This window comes from Rhodamnia argentea, chromosome 5 (assembly GCF_020921035.1).
Source record: "Rhodamnia argentea isolate NSW1041297 chromosome 5, ASM2092103v1, whole genome shotgun sequence".
Classification (NCBI taxonomy): domain Eukaryota; kingdom Viridiplantae; phylum Streptophyta; class Magnoliopsida; order Myrtales; family Myrtaceae; genus Rhodamnia; species Rhodamnia argentea.
In genome coordinates, this window is record NC_063154.1 from 2,625,123 (window position 1) to 2,633,263 (window position 8,141).

Genomic DNA, 8,141 nt, shown 5'->3' on the forward strand with positions numbered 1-8,141 from the left:
TTTTTCTCAATTTTCAATGTTTGGAGGGGCAAAAAATGAGTAATCAACAAAAAATACTTTCCAGTCAATGAAAAAACTCTTCTAAAATTGAGGAAAATATTTAGTTCTGAAAAAAAAAGAAATCATTTTTCTCTCCGGCGTGGGATTTTCATATCTTCATTTACCCCGATTTCAGAAATATTGAAAAAAATTCCTCCCCCCCCCCCCCCGCGCTCCTCTTCCTCCATCCTCTTTCTCTCTCCTCATTGTTGTTGCCTCTTGCTAGTTCTCTCTTGCTAGTTCTCTCTCTCTTCCAAAATTGCCACTGCGATTCAATCGACGATGTTGGGCCTTTTAGCCAGTCCAGCCCGTTTATTTTGTTGGAGAGGGGCTGTCATACCTAGGGATGTATAGCAGCATCAAGAACGTGAGAAGAGAGAAGCCAAAAAAAAAAAAAAAACCCGTGGAAACGGCAGTAGCGCACAGGTTTTTTGGGGAAAACGCCAATCTGTCTAGCAGCGATCAACTTGATGATCGGAAGTCCATCCGTGGTCGGATCGGGCTGAAATTTTGTCAGCAGCTTCAAGACTTATTGGTCTTGATTCTGAACGGTTGGATTATGTTTTGAAGGTGTCTACTATGGCTTTTCGTGGGTGGTTTCAGACTGCATTTTTAGGGTGTTTTTCATCTGTTTCTCTCGTTAAAGGTGATGTTGATGATTGATCTTCACTTATAGTTTTGGGATTTCATTATTGTTGAAATCAGTGAGGTTTTGTACCTAAATTATTAATAGTGGAGATTTGGGTGGACTCCATGAACAGTCTCGTGGTTTTTATCCTTCACATTGGAGGAGTTTTTCACATAAAAAATTTCTTGTGTCATTTTTCTTCTTGTTCGTATATTTCGATTGATTGTGCTTGATTCGTTTTCTCATAGGTTCAATCAAATAGGGAAATTTATTCGCTATTTTTCCCAACAGAGTGGTATCAGAGTTATTTTTGACCGAACGATGAAAATGGATATGAGCAGAATGGTTAGTTTGAATGGAAAGAATGATCATGTATGAAGAGGAAAAATGGAAGATCTACTATACGTGAAGCGCTAGCATTTACCAGTGTTTGGTAATGCTAAACCCGATAATATGACTGATGCCGATTGGAATCTTGAGCACAAAATTGTGTGTGGGTTTATTCGATAATTTGTTGATGATAATGTTTTGAATCACATCAGCAAAGAATCACATGCTAGAACTTTGTGGACTAAGTTGGAGTCATTATATGCACGGAAGATCGGCAACAACAAAATATGTTTGATTAAACAATTTATAGAGTTGCATTACAAAGATGGCTAATCTATATCAAACCATTTGAATGAGTTTCGGGGAGTGATAGATCAACTTTCCGCCATGAATATTAAATTTGATGAAGAAGTGCGGGGACTTTGGCTGCTGTGTACCTTACCAGAATCTTGAGAGACATTTTGTATGTCATTGATTAATGCTGCACCTGATGGTATTGTTACTATGTATTTTGCAAAAAGTGGCATTCTAAATGAAGAGATGAGAAGAAAAATGCATGGTTCTTCCTCTCATTCTAAAGCTTTAATTGTTGAAAACAGAGTCATAAGTCAGAGTAGAGGTCCAAAAGGTAGATACAAGAGCCGAAGCAAGTCAAGATCGCGGAAAAAGATTGTTGAGTGTCATCACTATAGTAAGATGGGTCATATTAGAAAAAATTATTTTCAGCTGAAAAATGAGAAGAAAAATGGCAATGACAACAATGAGAAAAAAGATAACGATAATGATGATCGGATGGCCACTGCTACCAAGGAACTTGTTATTGTTTGCTATGATGACAATGTTAATTTTGCCTGCGATGATTCGAACCGGGTTATTGATAGTGGAGCTTCCTTTCATATTACATCTAGAAATGAGTTCTTTACATCCTACATGTCGGGAAATTTTAGCTCCGTAAGGATGGGTAATGACGGTTTAGCTACAGTTGTGGATATAGGAGATGTGTGCTTGGGGACTAATAATGGAGCAAAACTAATTCTGAAAGATATTAAACATGTTCCAAATATTCGTTTGAATCTAATTTTGACTAGTAAGCTCAATGATGCAGGATTTTGCAGTACTTTTGATAATGGACAGTGGAAACTCACTAGAAGCTCATTAGTTGCGACTAGAGGCATGAAATAATCCTCTCTGTATTTGTTTTAGGCCGAGATTTCTAAGGACACATGTAATGTTGTGGAAGATGAGAATGCAACTGCGTTATGGCACAAGAGGCTTAGTCACGTAAGTGAGAAAGGAATTGATTTGTTGGCTAAAAAGGGTTTACTCTTTAGAGTGAAGAGTGCAAAACTTGAGAAGTGTGCACATTGTTTAGCAGGAAAACAACAAAAAGTTTCATTTAAGAGTCATCCACCTTCGAGAAAATCAGAGTTGCTAGAACTGGTGCATTCGGATGTTTGTGGTCCAATAAAACCACTATTACTTGGTGGTGTAGCCTACTTTGTAACCTTCATTGATAACCATTCGAGAAAATTATGGGCTTATATTTTTAAGACAAAAGATCAAGTGTTAGGTGCATTCAAGCAATTTCAAGTTTCAATTGAAAGACAAACTAAAAAAAATTTGAAATGTATTCGTTTAGATAACGGTGGTGAATACATTGGACTATTTAATGAATATTACAAGCAACATGGGATTCGACATCAGAAGACACCTCCTAAAACACCTCGGTTAAACGGCATAGTAGAAAAAATGAACAAAGCATTGGTTGATATAGTTAGATGTTTGATTTCAGATTCAAAATTGCCAAAATCTTTTTGGGGTGAGGCTTTGAGTATAGTGGTACATGTTATCAACATATCTCCCACTCTTGCTTTGGATGGTGATGTTCCGGATAGAGTTTGGTTTAGAAAGAATATTTCATATGACCATCTAAAGGTGTTTGGCTGCAAAGTTTTTGTTCATGTTCCCAAGGATGAGAGGTCCAAGTTAGATATCAAGACATGAGAGTGCATCTTTCTTGGTTATGGGTATGATGAATTTGGTTACGGACTTTATGATCCATTTGTGAAGAAAATAATCAGAAGTCAAGATGTGGTATTCGTTGAGAATGAGACCATTTGGGATATTGAGAAGATGAAGAAGACATGTTCCTGTGATTCTGATATGTTAGTTGATACTAGTTTAGTCCCGCCTTTTGAGTTGCAAGAACAATTGCATGATCGGGTTGAAGATGGTGTTCAAGATCGGACTCCAGATTACCGGGTTTAGGGTCAAACTCGGAATGATCGGCAAGTTCATGATCGGACTCGGGGTGATCAGCAACATTCGGATGGCATTGATACTCAAGAGAGTGCACCATTAGCTCTACCAACCATTGCTTTGAGGAGGTCTACCGGAGACCGCACCCCATCTACTAGATATTCCTCTAGTGAGTATGTTTTATTGATAGATGCAGGTGAACTTGAAAATTTTTAAGAAGCAGTAGAAGATAAGAATAAGAAAGAATGGTTTGATGCTATGCATGATGAGATGAAGTCATTGCATGACAATCATACTTTTAAGTTGGTGGCACTACCTAAGGGCAAAAGAGCTTTGAAGAACCGATGGGTTTACTGATTGAAGCAAGATGAGACTGCTTCGCATCCTCGATATAAAGCCGACCCGGTTGTTAACGGCTTCAATCAGAAAAAGAGAGTTGACTATAATGAGATTTTCTCACCGGTTGTGAAAAGGTCTTCAATTCAAGTTGTTTTGAGTCTACTAGCTAGTCTCGATCTTGAGGTTGAGAAGATGGACGTGAAGACTGCTTTTCTTCACTGTGATTTGGAGGAAGATATATATGTGGAGCAGACTGAGGGTTTCTAGGTGAAAGGTAAAGAAAATTATGTTTGCAAACTAAAGAAAAGCTTATACGGCTTAAATCAAGCGTCGAGGCAATGGTATAGAAAATTCGAATCTTTTATGGGGGAGCAAGCCTATAAGAAGACTACTTCTGATCATTGTGTATTTGTGCATAAATTTTATGAATATGACTTTGTTATCTTATTGCTTTATGTGAATGATATGCTTATAGTTGGTCAGAATGCTTCAAGGATTGACAAGTTAAAGCGATATTTGAGCAAGTCTTTTTCGATGAAAGACTTGGGGCCGGCTAAGCAAATTCTTGGTATGAGGATCACTCGTGACAGACAGGCGAAGAGGCTATGTTTATCTCAAGAGAAGTACATAGAAAAAGTACTTCAAAGGTTCAAAATAGATAAAGCTAAAGTGGTGAGTACACCTCTTGCTACAAGCTTTAAGCTTAGTCATAAACAATGTCCATCTAGTGAGAAAGATCCGAAAGACATGGAAAAAGTTCCGTATACTTATGCGGTGGGTAGTTTAGTATAGGCAATGACCTGGACAAGGCCGGATATAGCTCACGCAGTTAGAGTGGTTAGCCGTTTTATGTCAAATCCAGGTAGAGAGCATTGGAATGCATTGAAGTGAATCCTAAGATATCTTCGAGGCACTTCTAGTTTGAAACTTTCATTTGGGAGTGAGAAGCCGATTCTTGTAGGTTATACTGATTCGGACATGGTAGGGGATATTGACACAACGAAATCTACTTCAAGTTATTTGATTACTTTTTTAGGGGGAGCTGTGGCTTGGTAGTCAAGGTTGCAAAAATGTATTGCCTTGTCGACGACAGAGGCGTAATTCATTGCAACAACCGAAGCATGCAATGAATTGCTTTGGATGAAAGAATTCACACATGAACTTGGTTTCACTCAAGATAGGTATGTTTTACTTTGTGATAATCAAAGTGCTATACATCTTGCAAAGAATTCCACTTTTCATACCAGGTCAAAGTATATTGATGTGAGGTATCACTGGATACGAGAAACTTTGGAATCCAAAGGATTGGAACTTGAGAAAGTACACACAAAGGATAATGCTTCAGATATGATGACAAAGGCTCTCACTAGAGAGAAGTATGAGTTTTGTCGGCGCTAGACCGGCATGAATTTCTGTTGAGTTCTTTTGTTTCGAAATCTCCCTTAATGGGCTGGAGGGGGAGATTTTTTGGGCCTTTTAGCCGGTCCAGCCCATTCATTTTGTTGGAGAGGGGCTACCATACCTAGGGATATATAGCAGCATCAAGAACATGAGAAGTGAGAAGCCAAAAAAAAAACGTGAAAACGGCAGTAGCGCACAATTTTTCTGGGGAAAATGCTAATCTGTCCATAAACGATCAACTCGACGATCGGAAGTCCATCCGCGGTCCAATCGGACTGAAATTTTGTCAGCGGCTTCAAGACTTATTGGTCTTGATTCTGAATGGTTGGATCGTGTTTTGAAGGTGTCTACTGCAACTTTTCGTGGGTCGTTTCAGATTATATTTCCATTAGTTGTGCTCGATTCGTATTCTTATACGTTCAGTTAAAGAGGGAAATTCATCCGCTGTTTTTCCTAACAGACGAAGCTGCGATCTGGGGCATCTTCGCTGCATTGCACTCCCTTTCAGCCAATCTCGCTCTCCATCTGTCGAGTCGCACCCGCATGTTCGAGCCTTCGATCTGTAAGTCCACCCAATTTTGTGCCTTTCCTTTTCTTTCGCTCCTCGTTTGAGGTTCATTGCACGAAATTTGATCTCTCGCCGCCGTTAGAATTTGTCGACTGCCCGGTGAGTGAGGATGGCTGGCGACGTTGACGTGCAGCGCGAGGCATCCGTGGAGATCTCGTTGTTAAATGGCAAAATCGATGAGAAGTGTGGGATGGACGTCAGAGACAGCAGGATCTGGTAAAGAGCATGGGCGATTATGATGGCGGGTCACACCGCGAAGAGGAGGAGGCTATTGATAATGGAATCGAGAATGGCAATGGAAACAACAAGTCGTCAAAGGGGGTGAGCCTGTTGTCGTCGAGCAGTTGGCAATGGTTTTGTTGGCACCGACACACGAGGAAAGAGAACAAAATATTTTCTTTGTCAAACGCGGGAAACTATTTTTCTTTTGATTTTCGAGTTTTAGCCAAATACCGAAAACACTTGTTGGAAAATATTTTCTAAAGATGTCATATTTTTCATGAAATAAACGGAACCTTACATACATTTTCCTGACATTACTCAACTTAAGTTTTAGTTATTTACATTTGGTAAGGACGAGAGTGCAAAAATTCACCAGGTAAACAACTTATATTAGTCTGACAAAAAAAACAAAAAAACCTTACATTAGCAGAAATTGAAAACGATCTACTAAATCGGGCCCCCTCACCTATAATTTTTTGGTTTTCGTCCTCTGCGAACCAGAACTTCTTGGTTAGTGGAAGAAGGTAAAGGGAGATAATGTGCTTCCGAGTTGGAAAAACATCCCTATACATTTTGGTAATTTTAAAACTATCATTGGTAGGGTAGGACATCTATTATGATAAGTACAGATATACTTGATTGTATGTATCTAAAGGACTGCGGCAATATCCCACAATTGGAAATGAGATCGCAAGCCACTTTCGCACGGTCTATCCGGAAACACGATTGATTGACATAAATGAGATTATCAAATTTGTTTATTCTGGTTTTGCGCTCGTCTGAGGATGATCGTCCGAGGCAAAACTTATAGCAGTTGGCACCTAGAATAGCAACACAATAGTGTTAGCACTGTTATGAATAGATTATTATTATTTTTGGATTTTACGAGTTCCAACGTTTATTTGTCAATAACATACGAACCGAATAACTGATTTATCAGGTTGATGTAGTTTATAAATGGTCATTGATTATTACAAATGGGCGTGTTTTTTTGCCAGTAGACTATGAAATACTTACCTATTTGACAGTCGGTGTAATTTAGCAATTGTAACTTATGTATGAAAATAACAATGTTGCGCTATAAATTTTTAGCGGATTATTAGCAATCTTATGAGGAGTAACAACATTAATGTCAGTTTTTTTTTTGGTAAAAAAATTTGTCAGTTACATACTAATAATCAATCTACCAGGCATAAATACACTTGTGGTTTGACCCAAAAAAAAAAATTACACTTTTGGATTACGAACGATCTCTCATTTTTGCAAGTGGGGCGCATTTGAGCTAGTATATCACAAGTTGCTTACATACTTTTCGAGTGCTGTTAATTAAATAGCTGTAACTTCCGAGTAAAATTAAAATTTACCATTTTAAATTCCTTGTAGACTAATCTCAGTGGGAAATTAATTCCTCTCGTGGTAACTTAGGATATTTGTTCGCATTTATGTGTTGATTTATTTCAGTGGTGACTTATTATTTACACCGCCACAATTTATTTTTGAGTGGTAAATTTAATAATTTTTCCTATTGTTTCGCGGAAAATGAGTGATCTAGAAAATGTTTTTCTAAAAAATAATCGCACGTATTACTTGAAATTAGCCAATGACAAATATTTCTCATTACCAATAATAATTTATGTCTAAATATTTACGTAGAAAATGAAAAATGTTTATCGATCAATCATTTTTCTAAGTAATATAGCGATCAATTTTTTGAAAAATGCTTTTCAAATTACTCATTTTTGGCGAAACAAACGAAGTTTTCGTGTTACGTTCGAAACAAGACAAAAAAGCGAAGACTTTTCCAATGACATTCACTGAACCATGCTAAATAAAGAGGAGATTAACGAGGTGGGAATTGGAAATAACAAGAGACAAACACAACATTCAATATGAGCAGCGTTCTTACTGTGGGTCAAAAGTGAATACTTGTGATAATCTGCACTGCTTTTTCAAATCAAATAATAAGTTTAGACCAATGTGAGAAATGGAATTGATTTTCGCCGTTCGTCTACTCGTTTTATGACGGACTTATGTTGTTATTTGAATACGGCTCACTTGTTCAAATGCCTAATCATAATTTGTTGCAGCACTTAATAAACCAAATTTAAGAGCTAATTACTACTGTTTCTAGCGCCACCCATCAATGTGTAAGGACAAACTAGTTTTTGTTCTTGGTATCGACTAAGTCCACGGGAAAACGGTGCATGAAGAAGACCCTTGTCATTCTAAATGACCAGTAGAGAAACGTTGGAAATGAAAAATTATCCAAAAAGTCATAAGCCTATTGCACTTTTATCAATTTAATCATGAATCTTTTAATTTTGTCAATTGAGTCTATTATGCCAATTTTGACTT